The sequence below is a fragment of the Lissotriton helveticus genome, chromosome 2_2 (assembly GCF_964261635.1).
Source record: "Lissotriton helveticus chromosome 2_2, aLisHel1.1, whole genome shotgun sequence".
NCBI classification, from domain to species: domain Eukaryota; kingdom Metazoa; phylum Chordata; class Amphibia; order Caudata; family Salamandridae; genus Lissotriton; species Lissotriton helveticus.
The window spans coordinates 390,224,898-390,251,324 of NC_136060.1; the positions used below are offsets into that span (position 1 = coordinate 390,224,898).

General features: G+C 51.4%; 1 long non-coding RNA gene across 3 annotated transcripts in view; it reads left to right on the top strand.

Annotated features, from left to right (window-relative positions):
* Positions 1-21,551: 21,551 nt before the first annotated feature.
* LOC144821495 (uncharacterized) overlaps positions 21,552-26,427 on the top strand; it is a 786,063-nt gene continuing 781,187 nt past the window's right edge. For all 3 annotated transcript variants that reach the window (XR_013608371.1, XR_013608369.1, XR_013608370.1), the window contains exon 1: positions 21,552-21,779. This is a non-coding gene — a long non-coding RNA (uncharacterized LOC144821495). The remainder of the gene's footprint in view (positions 21,780-26,427) is intronic.

Consider the following 26,427-nt stretch of genomic DNA (forward strand, 5'->3'; position numbering starts at 1 on the left):
ACCTCCCCACCCAGGCCGAGAGCCGGTCCCGTACCTGAAGAAGCCACACGCCTCCAGGAGCGTGGCTCAGGGATGAGTGGGAACGTTGGCCTCCTGGCACTGGCTCCGCCGAAAGCGAGTCTCCGACCATCTGCTGCTCCTCACTGCCTTCGGGTTGATTCTTCCTGGAATTCGTAACCGCCTTTGCTCCTCTGTTCTCCTCCACGTTGGTGACATTGCACACCTCGTTGTGTTCTTCCTGCACTTTATCCAATGGTCTTCCTGTGACGTTCAAAGGGGGCGTGGCTTCGTCACAGTAGAAAGCCCAATTAAAGGAACCTGGTTCTTTTTCTTCGGCTGTGTTACGATCTACTTCCCAGGATCAGTTATCCTGTTGGGGATCAAAGAGAGAAGGAGACGGGGGTGAAACAGTCCACCAGTCCGTATCGCCGTCTTGTGACCTAGGGTGCAGGTCTGCCCGGTCACACACCACCCACCCTGGACTCTCCCGCTCGGGAAGAGGAGGGACTCTAGAGAGGTAGTCTGCATTACCATTGTCTTTGCCCTTCCTATGTCTTATTTCGAAGGAGAAGGGTTGGAGCGATAAAAACCAGCGGAGTACCCTGGGGTTTTGGGCCTTATTTCTGCACATCCACTGTAGTGGAGCATGGTCGGTATAAAGAATAAAAGGGCGCCCCTCTAAATCGTACCTCAATTTATCCACTGCCCACTTTATCGCTAGGCACTCTTGCTTAATGGTAGGGTATTTACACTCCCGGGGAAAGAGCTTCCTACTGATATATAGGATTGGGTGTTCTAGATCATCTTCCCCGATCTGTGAAAGGACAGTCCCTAACCCTGAGTTGGAGGCGTCCGTGGACAAGATGAATGTATTGTTAAAATCTGGTGATATTAGCACTGGGTCGGTTGTTATGATTTCCTTTAGTTTTTCAAAGGCTCTGATCATTTCAGGGTTGGGATGCACTAGTGACTGCTATTTGACTTCCTTCCTTAGGATGTTAGTTAATGGTGCAGCTACTTCTGCAAATTGTGATATGATTCTCCTGTAATAGCAGATAAGGCCAAGAAAAGCTCTTAGTTCTCGTTTACTGTAGGGGAGTGGAGTACTTGAGATGGCCTTGACATTTTCCAACTGGGGGGCTATCACACCTTCTCCTAGTATGTACCCTAGATATTTCACATGGGTGTAGGCTGCACGGGATTTTTTGCATTAATATGCAAACCTGCATTTTTCAGTGCTTGTAGAAGTGTTTTTAGATGTTGTAGATGCTCTGACCAGGTAGGGCTGCAAACCACAATGTCATCAAGGTACACTGAGCAAAATGAAGTATATGGCTGTAGAATGGAGTTCATAAGGTGTTGAAACGTCGCCGGGCCCCATGCAGTTCGAACGGTAATACGTTAAACTCATATAACCCGTCGTCTGTGGCAAAGGCAGTTTTTTTCTTATCTTCCTCTCTCAAAGGGATCTGCCAATATCCCTTCGTTAAGTCGAAGGTGGTTATATATTTGGACTCCCCGAGCTTTTTGATTAATTCATCTACCCTTGGTATAGGATAGGCATTGAATGATGAGATGGTATTCAGTGCTCTGAAATCCATGCAAAATCGGGTAGACACGTCAGGTTTGGGTACCATTACTATCAGTGAGGCCCAATTGATTTTAGAGGGACGGATCACTCCTAGTCTTAACATGTCGTTGATTTCTCTTCTCACTGTTTCTCAACTGGCGGCTGGGATGCGATAAGGTCTTTGCTTGATGTTTTCTTTCTTGGGTCTCAATATGGCGTTCTGTTAGGTTTGTTCTCCCTGGCAGGTCTGAAAATATGTCCGCAAAAGCTCTCAGTGTGTCTTGCAGGCCCAGTTTCTGCTCTGCTGTAAGTTCCTCATTTATAGGTACCTGGTCAAGTGTCGTTTCTTTCTTAGATGAGGGTAATACCACTTGAGAATCCTTGGGTGCGGGTCCCAGCCATTTTTTAAGCATGTTGATGTGGTAACACTGTTTTCTGGACGGCGAGATCTGTACCCTGTAAGTCGTTTTTCCGATGGTTTCTCCCACAGGGTAAGGACCTAGCCACTCGCTCTGGAATTTCTTCGTGGAGGAGGGAAGCAGGACCAGTACCCAATCTCCCATTGATAGAGTCCTCCATTTCTTCCCCGTGTCAGAATGTTTCTTTTGTTTTTCTTGACTCCTCTCTAAGTTGGTGATGGCTAGGTCTCGTAGTTTCCCAATCTTTGATCGTAACTGTTGGGTATACTCCAGCAGGGATTTTTGTTCGTCTTCCTCTTCTCTTTCCCATGCGTCTCGGGTGATCTCTAGGAGGGACCTAGGTTGCCTTCCATACAGCATTTCAAAGGCCTATACTACTTTGTACTTGTGCCCATAAAACATATAAAGCCAGAGGTAGCAGTCGGTCCCAATCCTTTTCTTCCACCAAAAGCATCTTTTTCAAGGTGGTCTTGAGTGTTCTGTTGTACCTCTCGACTAATTCACCAGTTTGAGGATGATATACGGAGGTACGTATATGCCGGAGGTCTAGGGATCTGCATACTTCTTTCATCAATCTAGAAACGAATGACGTGCCTTGGTCCGTTAATATCTCCTTAGGGAAGCCAACCTTGGAAAACAGTTCTATTAGCTTCTCTGAAATATTCTTGGTAGTAGGGGCCCTTAGGGGAAAGGCTTCAGGAAATCGTGTGGCCTAGTCTACTATGAATAATGCATATAGGTTCCCCTCAGAGCTCTTAGGAAGGGGACCTATCAAGTCCATTCCTACCCTTTCAAAGGGTTTACCTATGATTGGTAAGGGCTGGAGTGGGACTGCTGGTGGACGCTGTAGATTCTTTTTTGGCATATTTCACAACTTTGGCAGTATTTCTGTGTATCTTTATAGATTCCAGGCCAAAAGAAGTGACATAGAAGATTTTGCGTGGTCTTTTCCATTCCCAAGTGCCCCGCTGTGAGATGGGCATGAGAGTAAAAGAGTATTTGTTCACGAAAGGTCGTAGGCGCCACCAATTGTAAGGCTTCTCCCTGACTTCCCTCTCTATATAGGAGGTCATTTTCTATAACAAAGCGTGGATAGGGAGGGGAGGAAATATCCTTGTTAACATGGGCATTTTCCCACGCATTAAGAAGTGTAGGATCGTTAGCTTGAGCGAACCTAAAACTGCGATCTAACAACCAGGGTTCCTTTGTGGTCAGTGCTGGATAGGTTTGTACCTGTTTTTTTACCTGGGTATTCAGGTTAGTTTGAAACATTGCTAGGAACTTGGGATTGTCTACCCCTATGATGAGATCTTCGGGGAGTGAGTCCACCACCCCCACCCTTACTGTGCAAGGTGATTGGTTGTCAGGGATTAACGTGACTACAGCAACAGGGTAGGGCTTTACATCGCTGTGTACACAGCGGATATGGACAGTGGAGTCTGTTAGATACTGGACAGGGAGTACCCATTCTTTTTGAATAACCGACTGTTTGCAGCCTGAGTCTAACAAGGCACTCACAATTTTACTTTTAACCTTAACACTTACATGAAATGAGGGGCCCATTTCTGCCGAGTATAGGACAGCCTTAGGGATATACCCCACCTCCATGACTCACTTTTATCAGGCCTTATACACCTCCCAAACAAACCCATTGATGCCTGACATTACTGCCTATCTTGATACTCTGGAGTTACTGTGGTTTAGCCGGAGGTACAGATAATATATGGAAATCCCGTTCACAGTGGAGGATGTCAGAAAAGTAATAAATAGTATGCCAGCAGGCAAAGCCCCGGGAGCCGATGGGCTGATGGCGGCTTTTTATAACGAATATGCAGACATTCTTGCACCATATCTCCTGAAGTTATATCAGGAAGCACAGGAAACAGGTGTCCTACCACAGTCTATGCGTGAATCTACAATCATCACCTTACTCAAGCCCGATAAGGACCCAACGGAACCAGAGTCATATGAGCCCCTTTCATTGATAAATCTAGATGCTAAAATGTATGTCAGGCTATTAGCAAACAGGCTGCAGCCCCTTCTGTCATAAATAGCACTGCCGGATCAATCGGTGTTTATTCCGGGTCGATCAACGGCGCACAACTTGCGCACCATATTCGCCTCATTGCACTATTTAGCCCCGCATGTGCAAGCTATTGCTGCCCTATTAGACGCCACTAAGGCATTTGATTCTTTAGAACGGAATTTCCTATTCACATTATTGACCCGGCTGGGCATGAGCCCATTATTTATAACTCAAATTAGACTATTATATAACAAGCCCACGGCGAGAATCAAAGTCAATGGACATATCTCCGAACCTATAACAATAACGAGGGGCACGAGACAAGGCTGTCCGCTGTTGCCGCTGCTCTTCGCGAATGCGACAGAACCGCTGGCAGCCCGATTAAGATAACATCATACGCAGCATAGTATTGGGTTCACCTCAAGAGGGTTGTTAATCGCAATGTATGCGGATGATATGACACTCTATTTAGTAAACCCAGAAACCAATTTTGCGCTGGTGGTGAGGGAACTATTAGGATATGGCGGCCTGACGGGGATCCAGATAAACTGGGCCACATCCCAGTTTGATACGGAATTCCCTATAAAATGGTCGACAGACCTGATACGATACTTAGGGACATGCAGGAGATATGGACAGCAAACTATGGGGGGGCGATGGATTGGCTGGAGGGAAAGGTACAGAGGTGGAAACACTTACCATTATCCATGATAGGTCGGATAGCATTGACAAAGATGATCGTTCTCCCCAAATTTTTATATCTTTTTGCAAACATGCCGTTACCCCTGACATCAAATTTTTTCAAAGACTTCGCCCAAATGTCTTGGAGCTGATTTTTTTTTGTAAATATTTTTTTATTGCAGCAAGAGCATATAATCAAACAGCATGTTCCATCGTCTCTCCTTGGTTCGCCTGAGGTGTGTCGCCCCTCCACCCAGTATTACACAGCCATTCAGCTCACAACCCAGAGGTCGAGCGGCAATAACACGTTGGGAAGAAAAATTTAACAGGGGCGTTCAGTACATGCCCGTAGCCACCAATCGGAGGAGGAATAACATGGCCGCTTTTGGTCCTAACATTCTCTACTCCCTGTCCCAAAGCCAGGTGAACCAAGAGCCTCTTGTCACCCAACCTGAACAAACCCCCTCCCCTCTCCCACAACACCCTCAACCCCAACTACCCCTCCACCCTCACCCAGGACCACCCCTAATAGCCCTCCCACCCCTAACCAGACCCCCCTCCCCCCCAGGCGTGCCAGAGTATCGTCCAATCAGAATCTTAATCCCAATCACAGGGCCAGATCCGGAACTTAGTACCAGGAGTTATCAGCTATCATTCGTAAGTCCTCACAGTGGAACTCAAAGGTAGGGAAGCAGCAAATCAGGTCTAGACCGTCCCCCCGTCTGACGGGCGCTCCGCCGGAGCCGGACTATGTCCCGGGGAGTCCTCCTCCTCCATGTCCACGAGAGTGAGTCCCAGGACCATCCCCTCCCACGCCCTGGCCCTCTCCAGTGCTGTGTCGTTGCCTGCCCTGAGCGCGGCTCGCAGGCGAACCTCACCCTCACATCTAGCCCACTTATGCAGTTCAGACCTCCAGCGCCCTATCACAGGGCCCCGGGACGCCTTCCATTGGGACGTGATGGCTCGCTTCGCCAGGAGAAGCCCCAAGTCCAGAAACTTGCTAGTGACTTTATTTTTTGAAGTGTGTGGGAACCAGTGTAGTATGCAATGCGCCATGGTGAGTTGCAGGTCCCTTTCCGTCACCTCCCTTAGAACCTCCACTACTTCCTCCCAAAAGGGCCCCAGCTCGGGACACGACCAGAACATGTGTTGGAAGTCGGCGGGATCTGCCGGGCAACGTGGGCAGGATGCCGGGTGGGCCGGGAAGTATGTATGCAATTTATCAGGGGTCAGGTAGGCCCTATGCAGGACATAAAAGTGCACCAGCTGGAACCTTGCGTTGCGTGTGCTATTTCGGGCCCCCTCCAGTAATCCCTTCCATGCCTCCTCGGGGATCTCAATCGCCAAATCAGCCTCCCATTTCGCCTTCAAGGCCAGCAGTGGAGCGACAGATTCCGAGACCATGCGACGAGACAGGCACGCGACAGCCTTGACCGTCCCTGTCATCATCACGATGTACTGGCAGCCCAGAGACAATGGTGGCTCCGACACGCCCGTTCTCCAGTGTCTGCGGATCGCCGCCGTCAGGGCCGCATGAAGGAGGAAGTCCCCGCCTGCCAACCCAAAGCGGTCCTGGAGGAGATCAAAGGGTAACATCGCCCCGTTTTCGTACAGGTCACCCATGGATGACAGCCCCTGCTGGTCCCATCCTTCTAGCCCGTGCCACGAGCCCCCATGCGGAAGTGCCCCGCAGAGCCCAAGAGGGATCTCAGGTGCGTACGGAATCGCAATACCACACCTCCGGCGATATCTGTTCCAGCATTTCCGGGCCGTCGCAAACTCCTGTGTGAGGTGGAAATCCCCCATCGGTAGACCCAGTACGATCCGCGACAGCACCTGGACTGGACCCGCCGGTTCTCCCGATCCGTCTGTCCCTCTCCTGGCCCGTGCTACCCATTGCGTCAGCCACTGCAGCTGTGCCGCCAAGTAGTAGAGCTCGTAGTCCGGCAGTGCCAGCCCGCCATCCGCTCTAGGGCGGAGAAGTGTGGCGTGAGCCACCCCGCGCCTGCCTGCCCCCCACAAAAAGCCGATGACCATCGATCGCAGTTGCCGAAAGTAGCTCGCCGGGATCCAGATCGGGAGGGTCCCGAAGAAGTAGAGCAATCGTGGTAAGGTCACCATCTTGAGCAGCGCCACCCTCCCCATGAGTGATAGCGGGAGCGTGCCCCAAAAGTCGAAGTTCCCTTTAGCATGCCTGATCGCCGACCCGATATTCCCCTCAAGGATATCGGCCCTGTCGTGGAAGATCGTGGTGCCAAGGTATCGTAGGCCTCTCTCCACCCAAGTCATGCCCTCCGTTTCCTGCGGGCACTCTCCCCGCGGGCGGGTCGGAAATAGGTGGGATTTCGCCCAGTTCACACGAAGACCGGAGACACTGCTCAGCGACTGCAGGAGAGTCTTAGCACCACGCAGAGAGTTCGCCGAGTCCGCCAGGAACATCAGCAGATCATCTGCGTATAACGCTATGTGGTGTACTTGGCCATAGACGTCCAGTCCCTGATACGCCCGGCCCAGCCGGGCTCGTGCTGCAAAGGGTTCGACAGCCAAGGCAAATAGTATGGGGGAAAGAGGGCATCCCTGACGGGTGCCCCTGCCCACCCTGCACATCTCAGAGATAACCCTCCCTGTCCTGACTCTCGCCGTCGCTTCTTGGTAGAGCAGTCTCGTCCAACCTACGAAGCCTTCCCCAAGGCCCAACGCTCGTAATACATGGAATAAGTAAGGCCATTCCAAGCTGTCAAACGCCTTCTCCATATCGACAGCGAACACCACCGCCTCGTCACCATCATAAGTGTCGGCCTCCAGTATATGTAAGAGTCGCCGCACATTAAGCGCCGTATTGCGGGCCGGGATGAAACCCGACTGGTCCGCATGCACCAGTTTGGACATGTGAGGGAGCAAACGCGCCGCCAAGATCTTGCTCAGGATCTTGTAATCCAGGTTAAGCATGGACAGTGGGCGGTATGCCGATCTGTCCCATGGTTCCTTGCCCGGCTTCAGAAGGGGGACAATCAACGCCTCCCTCGTGGTCTCGGGTAGACAGCCCAACCGCCTCGACTCATTGTACAGCCACGTCAGTCGGGGCGCAAGGAGGTCCACGTAGGTGAGATAGAATTCCGCAGGGAATCCATCCGTGCCCGGCGTCTTATTCCTTGCCATACTCTTAATGGCAACCCGTACCTCTCTTTCCACGATCTTGTCCCCGATCCGTTTCGCATCCTCCTCACCTAGGACCGGCAGGTCCAGATCCTCCATAAAGGTCTGGAACTCCACCAACGAAGGGAGGACCCTGCTGCGGTATAGTTCAGTATAGTAGTCGTAGAACAACGCGTTGATCCCCTGCTGATCGAATCTCGCCGCTCCCGTGTGGTCTCGGAGCTCAAGGATGACCGAGCCCCGGCGGGCCGGGTTGGCCAGCCAGGCCAGGAGGGCCCCCGATTTGTCGCGTTCCGAGTGCGCTCGTGTGAGGTAGGCTTTGTAGTCAAAGCACCGGAGGCGCTCCACCGACGCCGCCACCGCCTCTCGCGCCCCCAGCAGGTCTCCGTGAGTGTCCGGCCGCTCAGGTCTTTCCCTCTCCAGCCTCCGCAGGGTCTCGTCCTCCTTCCCAATTTCGCCCAGAAGCGTTTTCCGCACTCCCGACGCCGTTGCTATGCATTGGCCTCGCAACACCGATTTGAACGCGTCCCATTCCGTTACAGCTGAACCCGCCGTGCCCGCATTCACCTGAAAATAGCCCTCTATGCCTGACGCAATTGTGGTCCGGAAGAGCTGGTCATCCCGCGCCTCAGGATGTAGTTTCCAAGCCGGGATCCTCGGGCGAAACTGCGACCAGCGCAGCCGCACGAGGAGGGGGTTATGGTCCGAGATCGAGCGTGTGAGATACTCACTGTGGTTCACTTCCGCGTGCACGTCCTGGGAGCTCAGGAAGGCGTCAATGCGGATGTGTAGCTCGTGAATGCCGGAGAAGAATGAGTAGTCCCTGTCTAGTGGGTGGTTAGCCCTCCAAGAGTCAACCAGACCCCACTGTCGTTGCCAGGCGGAGCGCGCAAGTGCAAGTCTACCAGCTGGTGCAATCTGTAGGGGGGGGTGGGACCTGTCCAGGGTAACGTCGGCCACGCTGTTAAAATCGCCGCCCAGGAGCAAGGGCTCCATTAAGAACTGAGCCAGTCTGTGGGACAAAAGGGAGAGGAAAGCAGGTTGGTCTACATTCGGGGCGTACAAACAACCCAGGTTAAGGTCCCTCCCGTCCAGCTTGCCCCGCACCATTACGTATCTCCCTTCGGGTCAATTACCTGTTGCGTGCACAGGAAGGGTACCCCCGCCCGTACCCAAATGGCCACCCCCCGAGCATAGGCAGAGTAGCCAGTGTGAAAGACCTGTCCCCTCCAACGCCGCTGCAGAGCCCTCCCCTCCTTATCCAGCAGATGTGTTTCTTGAAGGAAGGCGATGTGAATGCCCCGCCTGACCAGATAGGAGTGAATTTTATGACGCCTATGCATCGAGTGCATCCCTCTGACGTTCCATGTGAGACATTTGTAGCCTAAGTCGGATCCCATGGCAGAGACCACCATATCCCCATCCCCCTCTCAGCCACCCCTCCAGCACGCCTAGGCCCCCCTCTTGTCCCCCCCCCAACTTGTACTATCAACCTACCCCAACTCCCACTCCCCCGGACAGATAACCAACATGGAAACCCCATCCAAACATAGTTAGCAAAAAAGCGTATCATTACAAAATAGGGTTGGAGTGGCGGCAATGCCGGCTCCAGACAGGCCCGAAGTCCCCCGCCCCACTACCCCCAGCAACCAACAGGAGATGTCCCCCGACTCTCCCCGTCCCCAAGGTCTCAGTAAGAAGTCCCAGTGGGCAGCCGCACCCCACAGCATAGCGTCCTGAAGCGGCCCTCCTCCGCCCACATATCCCGGTACCTTACTCATGTGATCGATGTCCCGCGAACCATCTCAGTCCAGGATACCATCCGCAGTCTGGGGAGTCACAACCGGCAGGTCTGTCTCGGACAACTCATGCCCACTGCTGGAGCCAGGGCTGGGAGCACTGGCCTTCGACTGCTCCGAAGCACTACTGGAAGGGCTGGCGTCCCCCTGGCTAATGGTCGCCACTGCCTGCACCGCCTTGGCGCGTTCCTGTTGCCAGTCCGATGGGGAGCCAGGTCGTCCCGCCGGCGGCGTCTCCGATGCGTGTCTCCTGGGGGGGGTCCTCGTAGCGCGGTCCTCTGCAGACGCCCCTCTTGAATCCAGCCAGCTCCAAGCCTCCTGTGGTGTCAGGAAAAAGTGGGTGCGCTCTCCTGCGACCACCCGCAGCCGCGCCGGGAACATCATAGCGTAGGGCAGCTGTAGCGACCTCAGTTTCCTCTTGACCGCCAGGAAGGAGGCCCGCTGCTTTTGCACCTCTCTGGTGAAGTCCGGAAAGATCATGATCCGACTGTTGTCGATGCTCAGGTCCGGGATGTCTCTCACTCTCCGCAGGATATGGTCTCTGTCCCTGAAGTGCAGAAGACGCAGTACGATCAGTCGCGGAGGCGCCCCCGGTTTGGGAGGACGCGCAGGGACTCTATGAGCCCGTTCAATGGCAAAGAACGACGAAAGTCCCTCCGGGGCCACCTCTGAGCGTAGCCAGCCCTCCAGGTAGGTGACCGCGTCTCGCCCCTCGGCTTTTTCGGGGACCCCCACAAGGCGAAGATTATTGCGCCGAGAGCGCCCTTCACTGTCCTCAGCTCGGAGCTCCAGCACTCGTACCTTCTGCGCCATTTCCGCCAGGGTCGTCTTTAGCTCCGCCACGTCTCCTGGCAAACTTTTCAGGGTACCCTCGGTCGTCGCTACCCGCTCCTTCAGCTTTTTGTGGTCGTCCCTTAGCAGAGACAGGTCCGACCCAATGGTGTCCATGCGTTTCTCAAGGGCCTCCCGCGACGCCACTATCGCCTGCATTATGTCCCCCAGGGAGGGGTCCCGCGGGCGGGCTGGACTCCCGGCCCCCGCCCCCGGCGGGACTTCGTCCTCTGGGTGCCCCGGGTCGTCCAGCTTCAGTGCCTCGAAGCCCTTCTTCCTGCTGCCGCGTGTCATCCTGGCGGGCAGTCAGTGTCTCGTGCCCCTTCCAGACCCTGGTCCGCCCCACGACCTTCGCCCACTCCGATCTCTGGGCCCTCGCCCCGTGGGGACCAGTCCGTGCAGTAACCCAAGGGCTGGGGCTCGCTCCACCAGGGTTGTGGGGCACAATAGTCCCGGGTCAGGGCACCTGACGAGGTTCCCGCGTCGAGATTGCTCAGGCCGGATGTGCACCTACGGGCCCCAGTGCTAATGCGGCGCACTGGTCTCGGGCGCCCCCGGGCAGGTAGACGCTCTCTCCCGCCAATGCGTCGCAGGGGCGGGCAGCCAGCCTCTCACCCCCTGCACTCTTTTCTGTCGACACTCTTGAGCTGTACACCCCCCCCTGCGGTGTGGGTCCCTCAGGAGTCCCCTCAGTAGGGCGGACCAGGTGCTCTGCGCCGACCCCGAGTCCCTCACGGACCCAGAGACTCCGCAGTCAGTTCTTCAAGCCGGTCTTCGTGTCCCGGCCGGCGCCATCTTAGGGTCAGGCAGTGAGGTCGTCCTCTGCCCCGCAGCTCCGTGCGCGAGGATGTCCGCCAGCTCTCCTCACCTCCGTTTGCGTTCCGGAGGCAACTTCGGTAGACCCCAGCCACCACAGCATTAGGGGAGCTCTCCCCCGCCTCGTAGGCTCCGGCGCCAGGCGCGTCGCCACAGGACGGCGGCCGCCATCTTAGGCGCTCTCATCGCCGGGTGCCGCGCTCACCGCTCTGAGTGCGGCAGGGGTAGTTGCAGAGGCCCCCAGACCCCCAAAGTCTCACTGCCCGACCCTGATGCTCTCTTGAGCACTCGTGGGGGGACGGAGCACGAGTCGGGGCTCAGGATATGTGGCGGTGTGAGGCGGGCACGGAGGAGCTCCGGAGTCCCGCTTCCACCTACATCGGCGCCTAAACCACGCCCCCAAATGTCTTGGAGCTGATATGGGCTGGCAGGCAACCACGGGCGTCTTGGGATATCTTGACATTGCCATTTTCACATGGAGGGCTTGGGGCACTCGATTTCAAGTTATATGCTTACTGCGCGAAAGCACAATACCTACACTATTGGCAGCATCCCACACCCTACCAGCCACATGTAGCAATAGTACTGGATAGGGTAGCTCCCCTCCCATTGAACACAGCACTCTACCAGAAATACAAGCGCCCACACCAAGAAATCGATACGACTGAAGCACTGCGATGGGCTTGAAACGAATTGACAAAAAGGGCACGCCAGAAAGAACTCTTTGCGCCGTTAATGCCGATAAGGAATAATCCACTCCTCTCACCCTTACTTGACAAGGCATCCGCGAAAAGAGCAGCATCGCATCATTTGTTGACGGGGGAGACCTATACCCAGACGATACGTTCTTATCATTCAATTAATCAATCATTTGTTAAGCGCACTACTCACCCGTGATGGTCTCAAGGCGCTGGGGGTGGAGGGTGTTGCTACTGCTCGAAGAGCCAGGACTTGAGGAGTCTTCTGAAGGTCAGTAGGTCTTGGGTCTGCCGTAGGTGGGTGGGGCGGGTGTTCCAGGTTTTGGTGGCGAGGTGGGAGAAAGATCTGCCACCGGAATTCGCTCTTTGGATGCGGGGGACTGCGGCGAGGGCGAGGCCGGCGGAGCAGAGTTGGTGGGTGGGGTGTAGAAGCTGAGTTGTCTGTTGAGGTACGCTGGCCCGGTGGTGTGGAGTGCTTTGTGTGCGTGGGTGAGGAGCTTGAAGGTTATCCTCTTGTTGACGGGGAGCCAGTGCAGGTCTCCGAGGTCGGGTGTGATGTGGCTGCGGCGGGGGATGTCAAGGAGCAGACGTGCGGAGGCGTTCTGGATGCATTGCAGCCGTCTCAGGAGTTTGGCCGAAGCTCCTGCGTAGAGTGCGTTTCAGTAGTCCAACCTGCTGCTGACGAGAACCTGGGTGACCGTTCTTCTCGTGTCGGTGGGGATCCACTTGTAGATCCTGCGGAGCATGCGGAGGGTGTTGAAGCAGGAGGAGACGGCGTTGACCTGCTTGGTCATGGAGAGGGTGGAGTCGGGGATGACCTCTAGGTTGTGTGCGTGGTGGGTGGATGTTGGGGCTGTTCCCAGTGCGGTCGGCCATCAGGAGTCGTTACATTGCAACAGATGTGCCTGCAGGATTCATATACGGCACTAGACATGCTCTTGTATTATCAAATTAGAACGGCATGTAAGGCTAGATATAAGGAATTCCCGCAGCCCCCTCCCACGTTACCGGCACTAGAAAACATTCTTTCTACACCTTCGCCCCGTAAATTGATCACCCGCCTATATAAAATCACACAGAAAGAGTTGTCGATTACAACAGTACACTCTAAAACTGAATGGGAGGTAGAAGCGGGCATTACCATAAAAGATAAACAATGTTTTTTTTGTTGTACACAGTTGGAAAAACTTTCACCAAATTACCGACTCCGGTTAATTCACTTTAACTATATACACCGAACATATCGTACACCAACACAGCTGCATCAAATGGGACTCCACACCAACACTAACTGTTGGAGATGTTGTGCCCAGCAAGCCAATTTTCTTCACCTGGCTTGGGAATGCCACCCTATGGCACAGTATTGGCACACAGTGGTTACCCACATAGCACATATGACACAGCACCCTTTGCGCTGCCCTCCACTGGTTGCCCTGCTGGGTTATGTTCTTGACTCACCCAAGGTAACTAGAAAACTCACTGCAACCCTGTTGCTCCTGGCAAAACCGCAGTTGGAGATACATTGGAAGAAGACTTCGCCCCCCACTGTCACAGACTGGGTTAGGGATGCAACCTACTGCAAATATCAACTGACACTATACTGGGTGTTAATGCAAAGCAAATCGAGGCCAAAGGACATCTGGGAGCCATTCGAAATCTGATTACAAACGGAAGGGATGTAAGCAGGCGGGGACAGTTGATTGTTGGGAAGCCCTACAAACGACGTATTGAGTTTGTCATGACTTGCAGTAGGAACTCTATACAACAGAGCTGCATCACTAGAATGGTGTGTCTCATTAGTGTAGCTGATTTATGTGTGAGGTTTGCTAGTGTTTTTTTCTCTTATAAGGCAAAGATTCAGCGCGGTACTGTAAGTTGTACCAGATATAAGGCGGATGTTATTGTTATTTTAGGTATTAATACGTGTCTACTGATCATGCACCTATAATGTCACTTAACGGCATAGAAATGTCATTTCAAGACCTGGTGCGATATTTTAATGTGTAACCTATTGCAAAATTTCAATAAAATACATTTAAAAAAAAAAGCTATTTAGGAGCCCACTGTACACCCCACTACCGACTCTATGTATATATTTGCTGCTACTACTTCAAGGTGTGTAAAACTGACATCTGATTGTAACAATGAGTGTCAGGAACCATCGCGGCCGATGATATTCTGAAACCACTAGAAAAGGCAAAATGTAACTTTGTCATTAGGATAAAGATTGAGTCATGGCATCAATTTTTCAACCTTAACTGGTGAGGGGACTTTACATACAATTGCTAACTTTGCTATGGTCTCTTCCTTTTTTTGTTAGACTTACTGTGTAGTGTAGTTCCTATATTCCCAATAGGCTCTGCGCATTGGAATAATATATCCTATAGATGTGACGTAGGACTTATGTCTACTATGGGGCATATGTAGGTAGGCCTTTGCGATTCGCAAACGCCGTAATTCGCAGAATTACTGGTGTTTGCGAATGCAAAAGTCTGTTATGCTATGTAGGTAAGAAATGTGCAATGCAAAATTGCTAATCGCAAAATTTGCGATTAGCAATTTTGCGAGAAATGGGTTCTGCGAATAAATTTGCGAATTCGCAATCTACGTAGCAGTATTTGCGAAAATCGCAAATACTGTCACGCAAAATGCAAATTCGCAATTTCCAATGTAGGTAAAAATCGCAAATTTCAATTTTGCACTTCTCAATTACCACCAACTCTGATCAGGTGGTAACCAGGTGCAACCTATATAAAGTGGCCCATAATGTCTCAGTGGCTTCTCACAATGGCTGGGCTTTATGTAATAGCCAGGAGGCTGCGCATCCGACAGGTTGAATAGAGAAGGAGACGCCAGGAGAGGATCTACAGGACATGCATCACCCTCTTCCAACGCACTGAGGAGGACATCCATGTGCACTACAGGCTGCATCCAGAAAGTATCCTGGAGCTGATGGAGGAGCTGACACCCATGCTTGAGCACCCCACATACAGGGCCCACACCATTCCCACACACAGACAGGTGTGTGCTCACTGCACCTCCTAGCGTCATGGAGTTTCCAGGGGGTAATTGCCACAGTGGGAGGGGTGTCCCAGAGCGCACTTTCACATTTCTTTCATGCTTTTCTCAATGCTATGATGCAGAGGATGCTGCACACCCACATCAAATTTCCAAACACACAGCAGGAACTTGACCAAACCAAACAGGATTTTTATCAAATTGCCCAATTTCCCCACGTGATTGGCAGTGTAGATGGAACACATGTCGCACTGTCCCCCCATCACACAATGAGTATGTTTTCAGAAACAGAAAATCATACCATTCAGTTCACATCCAGGTAGTCTGCAATACAAAAAATCTCATCACCGATATCGTATCTAAATTTCCAGGGAGCACTCATGATTACTTCAATTTTAGACACTGTGCTTTACATTGTAGACTTTCAAATGGCGATTTTGGAGAGGGAGGCCTGCTAGGTAATTACATGGCACACACAAACAGTAGTATGAAATGTTCCAACTTTCAACATCTCACTAAAGTTCACCATTCAGTGCATATGCTGTGTGTGACTACATTCTCACACCCTACCTGAATCTAACCACAGCTGCTGAGTGGAGATACAACACTGCCCACAGAGCCACAAGAGCCACCATAGAGAGAACTTTTAGAATCCTGAAAAGCCGTTTCCGCTGCCTCCACAAGAGTGGAGGCACTCTACAGTACAGTCCAGAGACATGTTGCAAGATAGTGGTGGCCTGCGCCATGCTACACAATATTGCCATCAAGAAGGGCACCCCAGTGGATCTGACTGGCTCCGACACATCCGATGAGGAGGAACCAGCCCCCCAACGAAGACGTGCAGGAGGAGCTGGGGCAGCTGCTGGGCGCTTGCGACGTGATGACATCACACAGAACTACTTCTAGGTAAGAAAATAAACCACAATGCCCAATGTTGTTAATCACAACAAAATGTAACTTCCTTAAATACAGGATATACAATGTCACACAATGTGACTGTAAGTCTGAAATTTGCATGTGTTCAAGTCCACACAGTGCCCAAATATCATTAACGTAAGTCCTCATGGGATGTATTGCTTCACAACATACCATTGTGCATTCTGCTCCTTCACCTACGGCGTGAACGTCTTGATGCACCACCGTCAGCCTGTTCTGTATTTTCGGTGTTATTGTCCACACCTCTGCCCTGACGGCCACTCCTACGCCTTTCTGATGGTATCGGTGGAGTAGGTGTGCTTCTGCTTGACTGGCCATCAGTGTCTATGCTACCTGGCGTAACAATCCCCCCAGTTACAGCAGCACACAGCTGATCAAGTGAATGTGTTACCTGCACCAGGCTCTTGGCAACATCCTGACAGCAGTGTGTCATTGCATTTTGCATGCTCACTGTTCTTCTACAATGCATGGCTATGGCTGTAGATTGGCGACTCACAGCCCTTGCAAATTGGTCAAGCCGTGTTGTTAAGCGTCGTTGGTGCCAGCGCTGGGCCTGGCTAGAAATCCTAGCTTCATTTAAATGTGCCTCTGTTGCTGTTGCAATTTGTCTGATGCCAACTCTCACCTCTGATATGTGCCGATTGTGTTGTGCCAGCTGACGCTGAATTGACGATATGCCTTTGCTCTGCAGGCGCTGCACATTTAACATTTGGCCCTCCAGCCCAGTAAAAACAGACTCTGAACCAGTTGCGGCACTGCAGGTGTTGTTGCATGCCCTCTGTCTGGCTCCACTGCCAGTCATGTTGGATGTGGCTGTTTGGGATCTGCCCTGAGCTGTGCTAGGTGATGCATCAGCCTGTGTTTCGTCTTCAGCATCTGTGGACCCAGATTGCATTTGTATTAATGCAGGTACTATTTTGCGCCGTTTGGTTGGCACAGGAGGTGTGACACGTGTGGCACCCTGGCTCTCCTGCCCTGCCTGGTCCTCTGCTGAAGCTGACTCTCCCACTGCTGCAACAGTGTCCTGTGTTGTTGGTCCATCTGCCCCAAAAAAAAATCACACATGAATTGAGTGTAATTTTCTTTTTTTTTCAATAAAGATTTATGACAACATTATTTACATGCCTGCTTGTCTATTTTGTGTACTTTGCATATTGCTATTGTAGCTGTTCACAATATACCCTTTGTATGTTTATCTGCCACAATTTACATGACATATAACTATATTTCCCAATATGCTTCACTGGGTATTACTAAAAACATGGACCGGATTCCTATTCATGCATGTGGATTTTGGAGTTTGGGTGGGATGGCAATGCATTGGGTGATTTTGGCATGCATCTTACCTTCTGTGGTGTCTCTGGTTTCAGAGCTGTCTAGGTCAGCCACGCCCGTCACTGCCTCAGGCATTAGGGTTGCCTCCACCAACTCCTCCAGGGGCGTCGGCTCAGGTGTAGTAGAGCTCCCACCTCTAGTTCCTTTGGCTTCTGCCAATCTCGTGGCCACCCTCTCCTTGGACCTTTGCCTCATATCGTACCACCGCTTCCTGAGGTCATCGGTGGTACGATGGGTAAAGCCAATAGCATTTATCTTTTCCTGTATGTCTGCCCATATTTTCCTCTTTCTGGCTTCAGGCACACGAAGTGAGGCTTTTCCAAAAAGAAGATCATGTTGCCTCACCACCTCCTCTGTTAAAACCTCCAACTCCCTCTCAGAAAATGTCTGCTTTCTTTTTCTGGATTGTTCTTCTGCCTGCTTCTCTCCACCTTGCTTTTGAGCCAAATCCACAATCCCTCCACTCTGTCTCTCAGCCAGCAACTGACTCTGGGACAGGTGCAGGCAATTAGGTGCAGCATGGAGACTCACACTTCCTGGTTGTGATGTCATCATTCTGCACCTGAATTGCTCTTTCCTGTTTTTGCGATTCCTTATTAACGAATTCGCTAATAGGGAATCGCAATTTCAGTAATCGCACAAAAATTCTGCGAATTTTAGAGAATCGCAAGAAAATAGCGATTTTTTACCTACATCCGGTATTGCGATTCGGAAAGTGCGATTCGCCAAAAGTCGCATTTTCCAAAACGCAAAATCAAAATTACCTACATATGCCCCTATGTCTCTATCGAGTATATTAGACTTAATTGTGAGTTCCAGCTAGCTCAGAGGTCACTAGAAACTTTCTCGAGTTCACAAGAAGGGATTTAGTTTCTTAGTTTCTGACAACCGCATAAACATGAAAACTTTATTTCCCCAAGATAAACCTGATCTTCAGAGTCGTGGAAACAATAGATAGATATTTTACTCAGTCATTCATGCATGCTTCGTTTCACCAGCGGTGCGGAGAAATAGATAGACTGGCGTTTTCAATAAAAGTATTTATTGAACAGTCTTCTTTCTCAAGCAGAAGAAATGAACTGCTACAATCGTAATACTGGTTGCAAAGTATAATGCGTACAGTAAAAAGAGTAGGATAAAATAGCACTGTAAAAGCATTCTATGGCTCCTAGACCATAGATAAATACATGTATAAATAACAGAGGCTAAAAAGTACTCAACTGGTGCTTCTAAAATACGCCTACCCCGATGTACCTAACCTAAGTCTAGTACGAGGGAAGAAGTAAGTGAGGTGTAGCATAAATTTAATATTCTTTGCCAAGAATCTAGCCAATATTTCTCTAAGGGTCTAATCAGCTCCGTACCTTGGTTTAGAAAGAAGAAGGTCAGGCTCAGGACTCGATTTCCCAACAACCCGCAAGGGTAGCTTGGAAACACTGTAGCCTGATTTCTCCGCAAGAGAAAAGACAGCGTCTCTCTCAGTGCGTCTGCTGGAGGGTCGGTTCCTTCGGCACCTGCTGTAGCAGGATGCATTGGGCAAGTAGATAGTCGAACTCCTCCAAACCACTGTGTGCTTGCTATGGCAAGTGTGGGCATATTTGTACCTTGAAGGTGCCGAGTTTGACGTAAAGGTGGACATAATAATGTCATCAAATAGTCTCAGTTCTTTGAAAACTCCATGAGTTCTTGGACAAGTCAGTATTCGAGCAAGGGGAAGTCCCTAGCTGCTGAAGCCGAGTTTTCCAAGAAATCGTTATGGATTTTCAGAACTGGTGGAAATAGCCCTGCTGTATTTGGACTGCATGAGCTGCGTCTAAATATGGTTATGATTTCTATGACTATATAAGGATATGGTGATTTATACCTATATAAGGGCATGAATCAGGAAAATTACATTAGGGTCCTAAAATGTAATACAACAACTGCTGGACTAAAAATCAGGTGTGAGCAAAGGCCACAAAAGGAATCTGATGTGTTCATGGCAAAACCACTACTGCACTCATTTGGTCTTGGTGGATGTGCTGGGCCTTCAATTGCATCTCCCCAGAGACGGTGAACCTTCCTTCTTTTCAAAGTGACTGGCCCTGTCTGGGACATCCACCCATCATTCACATTGTTAACCAAATTAGCACTGGAAGGCCCTTCAACCCAAGCTGGCTTAGGTGGAAATCCTCCAATCTGCCTTAGCGATAGCCTTGGGGGTTCTACAAACATCATTACACAGATACTTGCCCCCAATGCACCACCTGGTGCAGCCTGCACACTATTATTTTTGATTCTATTTACATTCTGTGAGTTGATGTTTTGACTAGATGCTGGGGCAAATTCTCTTTCTTCTGAGTGTTTCTTGTCCTTTACCCCTCCAGTTTGGGCTGCTTCTTCACGCACTTTTTTAATGAGGAGAGGGGAGCCACCCTGGATGATACACTGGAGAGTTGTGGGCGTTGGATACTTCTGTTTTGAGCTTGCTATAGAAGATCTATTGCGACCTTACCTTCTCATTGTCCTCAAGCTTTGCCAACACTAATTTTAGCAAATGGGCGAGTGTAAGGTCTTTAGATTTACACTTCCCCTTCCCGGACATGGCCGCCAGCTACCTTTAAACTTTGGCGGCTACATGGGAAAAAATGCCTGCGAGTTATGCAAGATGATGCCTGCTGGCTCACCTGGCCCACCACCACATCATGCTCCTTGGCTGACCAATCGTCAATCCGAATATGTCAAGGACCTAGGAGTTGAACACCCTGGCTCCCACACCAGGCGGTAAAGGTCCACTAACATAGGGACGGCTCAGGCACGTTGCCGGAAACTAATAGAGCCATCATACCAGGACACCTCTTGCCCATAACTCGCATTGTGCTGGATCAGAATATACAAAAGTTCACTGGGCGCAGAAGTCCTGTTGAGAACAATAAGGTGGGCAGGCAAGCTGCTCACTAAGGGATTTTCTGATGCTGGTGACAAGTACAGGACACACTGTAGGGAAGAAAGACTGAGGTCAAGTTTGAACGGCCTTAAAGATTGTACTACTGAATATTGACACCAACAATACCGTGGCATACTAATATGGAGGATAGAATATTGAGGGCAAAACATGAAATCCACCCCATGCAAAAATAATTCGATTGGTTACTCCCCAAAATAATACATTTTCACAAACATTATGATAAACGTTACAGATTGAAAACATGTTAAGACAATATAGTGGGTTCTGTTTCCTAAAAATATAGCAACAAATGATATCTACAAGACTTTTTAACGTATCACAAAAACACTTGTTACTTTTAAACAGTGCAAAGAAGTCGAAAGAGTTCAGGTGAAATCGAAAGGATGCATTTCTGAGGAAAAATTCTAGATTGTATGCTCTACAGTCTACACGGACTTTTTCTCACAGTTTATATAACATGTAAAGTCTGCTGTGAGGCAGACAAAACATCTAAAGCCTATCGGATATGCATCATCTAAGGAATATTGAACAATAAGAAGTTATCATTTTCTCCCATCAATATCTTTATTTATTTACATTTTAATGATGGTCACTTATCCCTTTAAAAAAACATTCTGCTGATTACATTGCCAAAACTATGTTCTAAAATGGATATGGACGCTCTAGTCATCCTTATTGCTACAGATTCGTGCGCACACCCCCTGCCCCCCCCACACCCCTGGGCAATCTTTTTTTAGCCCCACGGGCAAGTTTGGAGACGACTGTTTTAGAACCCTTCGTTTTCAACTGCGGGTTTGCAACTTCAAACACTTACGTTTTACTGTGAATGGTAAAATAAGATGCATTTTCCGTGAGCCCTCGCGCTTCAGGACAAGGGTCCACACACCACTGGGATGTAAAAGCGCAGCTTAGGCCTGCCTTCACCTCCTCACACTTCAGGGCACATTTCACATGGTGCAAAGTTCGCCCACCATAGCGTGAAGCCTTTCGAGTCTTTAAACCAATTTCATCTGATCCGTGATGGAATTCTCGCCCCGCCACAGTCTTTATTATTATGCATTTTTTTGCACGTTAGGATTTCCTTTTGTCTCGAGCCAGATCTCCTCATGAGACGCTAAAGAGCGCGGAGAGGCTTTCTGCACCGCTTTGGGCGAGCTAATCCCACTTTAAGGGGAGGGGGAGAACTGCGTCATTCCAAGACTCACGTCTGCTGGCAGGGCCTTAGGCCTGCGCACGGCGCGAGCGCACCTGTTGACAGGACCCCCGGACTGACGAACTCCTTGGAATCTTCTAGAAATTCTGTTACCAGCCGACCCCGTCTCTCACTCTCAGCGTAAAAAAAGTGTGCAACAACGCCCCTTGTTTTATGCGCGTTGTGTCGTGAAAAAATATTTTAAACAAAATCGGCCGGGTAGGCTGTTTTCTTTGGCTTGGAACTGGATGGGTTTGGGGCGTGCTAACATGTCACACACCGGCTTCTTGCAACAGAGATCGTGCAAGCATCATCTAGATTTCATGGAGGTATTTCACAATAAGAAAATACCCTGGTGAGAAATGAATGTAAAAGAAAAAAATTCTGGGGCCCTAAATGTATAAGATATTTAACAGAAGCTGTTTTTTTTTTAAACAGTATCGCTTACAGTGGCAGCTTGGTAGTTTAATTCTCTAATTATACACATCCTTTTCCTCTCTGTGCCTCCTCTAATAGGCGAAGTCGATTGCCCATATGTGAAATATTATTTGTTTCGACTTTTTTTGTGTTTAAAGTAGTGTAATGGAGGTTAGAACATTACAAACAATATTTCAGATTATGCTAAAGCCATACTCGCATTCAAAGATCAATCAATCAATCAATCAGGTCATTTGTAGAGCGCACTACTCACCCGTAGGGTCTCAAGGCGCTGGAGGGGGGGGGTGCCGTTACTGCTCGAACAGCCAGGTCTTGAGCTTCTTCCTGAAGGAGAGGTGGTCTTGGGTCAGGCGCAGATTGGTCGGAAGTGAGTTCCAGGTCTTGGCGGCCAGGTAGGAGAAGGATCTTCCTCCTGTTGTCGCTCTTCGGATGCGGGGGACGGCGGCGAGGGCGTGGTTGGTCGATCTGAGGAGGCGCTTGGGAGTGTAGAAGTTGATCCGGTTGTTGAGGTAGCTCGGGCCTTGGTCGTGTAGGGCTTTGTGCGCGTGGGTGAGGAGACGGAAGGTGATTCTCTTGTTGACCGGGAGCCAGTGCAGATCTCTCAGGTGTCCGGAGATGTGGCTGCGTCGGGGGATGTCGAGGATGAGTCTCGCCGAGGCGTTCTGGATCCGCTGGAGTCTCTTCTGGAGTTTGGCAGTGGTTCCGGCGTAGAGGGCGTTGCCGTAGTCCAGTCGGCTGGTGACGAGGGCTTGGGTGACCGTCTTCCTCGTCTCGGTGGGGATCCACCGGAAGATCTTACGTAGCATGCGTAGGATGTTGAAGCATGACGAGGAGACGGCGTTGACTTGTCTGGTCATGGAGAGGGAGGAGTCCAGGATGAAGCCCAGGTTGCGTGCGTGGTCCGTCGGTTTGGGTGCGGTGCCCAGGGCGGGGGGCCACCAGGAGTCGTCCCAGGCGGAGGGCGTGGAGCCCAGGATGAGGACCTCCGTCTTGTCTGAGTTCAGTTTCAGGCGGCTGGTCGTCATCCATTCGGCTACGTCTCTCATCCCTTCGTGCAGGTTGGCTCTGGCGGTGTCGGGGTCGTTGGTCAGGGAGAGGATCAGCTGGGTGTCGTCAGCGTAGGAGATTATGTTGAGGTTGTGTTGGCGTGCGATGGTCGCGAGGGGGCTCATGTAGACGTTGAAGAGGGTGGGGCTCAGTGAGGATCCTTGGGGGACGCCGCAGATGACTTTGGTGGCCTCTGACTTGTACGGTGGTAGGCGGACTCTCTGTGTTCTTCCGTCGAGGAAGGAGGTGATCCATTCCAGTGCCTTCCCCTGGATTCCGATGTTGCTGAGGCGCTGTACTAGGGTGCGGTGGCAGACAGTGTCGAAGGCCGCGGAGAGGTCCAGGAGGATGAGGGCCGCTGTTTCTCCGTTGTCCATCAGAGTTCGAAGGTCGTCGGTGGCGGCGATGAGGGCGGTCTCGGTGCTGTGGTTCGCTCGGAAGCCCGACTGTGAGGGGTCGAGGGATCCATTCGTCTCGAGGAAGGCGGCCAGCTGTTTGTTGACGGTCTTCTCGATGACTTTGGCCGGGAACGGGAGGAGCGAGATGGGACGGTAGTTCTTGAGGTCGGTGGGGTCTGCTGTGGGTTTCTTGAGGAGAGCGCTGAGTTCGGCGTGCTTCCAGCTCTCAGGGAAGGTGGCGGAGTCGAAGGAGGTGTTGATGATGTCCCGCAGGTGGGGTGCGAGGACAGCGTCGGCTTTGTTGAAGACGTGGTGAGGGCAGGGGTCAGTCGGAGATCCGGAATGGATGGAGTTCATGGTGCGGATGGTGTCTTCGGTGCTGATCGGGGTCCAGGTGCGGAGGGTGGTGGTGGGTGGCGTCGTTGCGGTTGTGGCTTGCGTTGGTTGGTTGTTGAAGCTGTTGTGTATGTCCGTGATCTTGTTGTGGAAGTAGGACGCGAGGGAGTTGCAGAGTTCTTGCGACGGGGTGATGTCAGTGTTTCCGGCGTTGGGGTTGGATAGCTCTTTCACGATGTTGAAGAGTTCCTTGCAGTTGTGTGCGTTGTTGTTCAGTCGATCCTTGTATGTATTTTTCTTGGTGGCGCGGATCAGTTGGTGGTGTTTCCGGGTGGCGAGCTTGAGGGTGGTCATGTTGTCCGTCGTTGGTTCCCTTCTCCAGGCTTTCTCGAGGGCTCGACAGTTCTTCTTGGAGCTCTTGAGTTCGTCGGTGAACCATGGTGTTTTTCTGCTGCAGGATCTGCTGGGTGGGGTTCTCAGAGGGGCGAGTTCGTCCGCGCAGTCGTTGATCCACTTCGTGAGGTTGTCGGCGGCCTGGCTGGGGTTCGCTGAGTTGGCGGGAGGGTGCTGGCTCAGGGAAGCGGTGAGCTGGTCGGCTGTGATCTTGTTCCAGCTTCTTCGAGCAACCTGTTGCTGGTGGTGGAGGATCGTCGTTCTTCTGAAGGTGAAGTGGACGCAGCTGTGGTCCGTCCAGTGGAGTCCTGTTGCGTGGCTGAAGGTGACGTCTTTGCTGGATGAGAAGACGGCGTCGAGTGTGTGTCCGGCGAGGTGGGTGGGGGTGGTCACCAGTTGCTTGAGTCCGAGGTTGTCGAGGTTGTCGAGCAGGCTGATGGTGTTGTGGTCGTTGTTGTTCTCCAGGTGGAAGTTGAGGTCCCCCAGGAGGATGTAGTCGGCGGAGGGGAGAGCGTGCGGGCTGACGAAGTCGGCGATGTCCTCGCTGAATCGTGTGCGTGGTCCCGGGGGTCGGTAGATCAGGGTGCCTCTGAGGGTGGTGGTAGGGTTGGTGTGGATCTGGAAGTGCAGGTGTTCAGCGGTGGTGAGGGTGTCATCGGTGTTGGTCGTGATGAGGATGGTGTCTCTGTGGATGATGGCGATGCCTCCTCCAGTCTGGTTGTCGCGGTCCCTCCGGATGATCTTGTAGCCCTCTGGGATGGCGATGGCGATGTCTGGGGCTGAGGAGGCGTTCATCCAGGTCTCGGTGATGAAGGCAACGTCGGGGGCGGTGGTGTCGAGCAGGTTCCAGAGTTCTACGGCGTGTCTGTGGACGGAGCGGGTGTTGAGCAGGATACACTTGAGGTGGTTGCTGCTGGAGTTCGGCTTGGCGGGAGCAGGGAAGGTCCGGATGCAGGTGAACTTGCAGGCGTGGCAGCTGAAGGGTCCGTGGGTGTGCTTCGGGGCGGCTCGGTGACATCCTGGGATGTGGCCGGTGTTGAGTGCGATGAGGTCGGCGGTGCTGTAGGTTCGTCGGGTCGGCTTCCGTCGGTGGGGGCCAGGGGTCCTGGCGCTGGGCGCGGTCCAGGCGCGGACGGGCGCAGACGGGCTTACCTTTGGCGCGCCTTCGGCGCACAATCGGCGCGCCCGCTGCGCGTCAACGCTGCGCCTTCGCACGGTCGCCATTTAAGGCGAAGTGCGCGGGTGGGCGGGTCAGCTGGGAGGCGGGGGCGGGGAGGGAACACAAGGAAAAAAAGGGGCGGGGTCGAAAGTGGTGGCGGGAAGCGGGGGCGGCGAGGGAGGCGGGAAACAGGACAGGGGACGGCGAAACAACACAAATCCAGATACAGACGCTAAACACGGGCAGAAAGACTAGGGGAGACAAAAATACAGCACAAATTACAAGTAGAACGCTAAACACGGGCAAAAAGACTGGGGGATGCAAAAATACAGCACAAATTACAAGTAGAACGCTAAACACGGGCAAAGACAAGAGAAACCAGAGCAAGCACAAATGAAGTCAAAACAGGCAGCGAGGCAGCGCACAGCGGAGGGGCACACTCAGCAGCTGGTGGCCGTGCGGCGCGGGGGTGTCCCACAAGTGTAGGAGATTTGGGTGTAGGAGTTTGCTGGGAGAGGAGAAGGATGAAAAGATCTAGATAGGTTTATGGAGGGCAAAGAAATCTTGTGTCTATTCATTAGTCAATTCATGCTTACACCTTGGTACGCAGATTGTGCTTTTTGTGATTTGGTATAAATCAGTTTCAGTCGTTTTTGAGAAATTAAGGTTAATAAATATTTGTAATTCTGGACAGTTGGATACTCTTGTGAGAGTCCCTCGACCCAATTTTAAAAAATGAAGCGTTCTGATGGACACAGGGAACTTTTTTTTCCCTTGTGCCATCTCACTGCTGTGGAAGCGAGTTCTCCGAGTGTCTGCTAGCAACCTGATAAAAATGTTGGTTGCAGATGGTTGTTGCAGATTCAGTGACATTAGGTACCCCAATATTTGTTGAGAAGAAGTACTTTGAGGCTTTTTTTGAAGAGAGGGTAGGAGGGTTTGCAGCGAAGATCTTTGGGGAGAAAGTTCCAAATCGTAGGAGCATTACCAGAGAATGCACGAGATTGGGTCTTTTTACATTTGAGTCTAGGAGGGATTAGGACAAGAGAGTTAGTACTCCTCATGGACCTGGAGCACCCTGCTTTTTGTAATTTGTCCAAAAGGTAAGAGGGGGTGTTTTGGTGAAGAGCTTTGTGATTGATACATGCAATCTTGTAAGTGGATCTTCCTTCTATTGGGAGCCAATTGAGATTTTTGAAGACAGGAGAGATGTGGTCAAATCGTTTACAGTC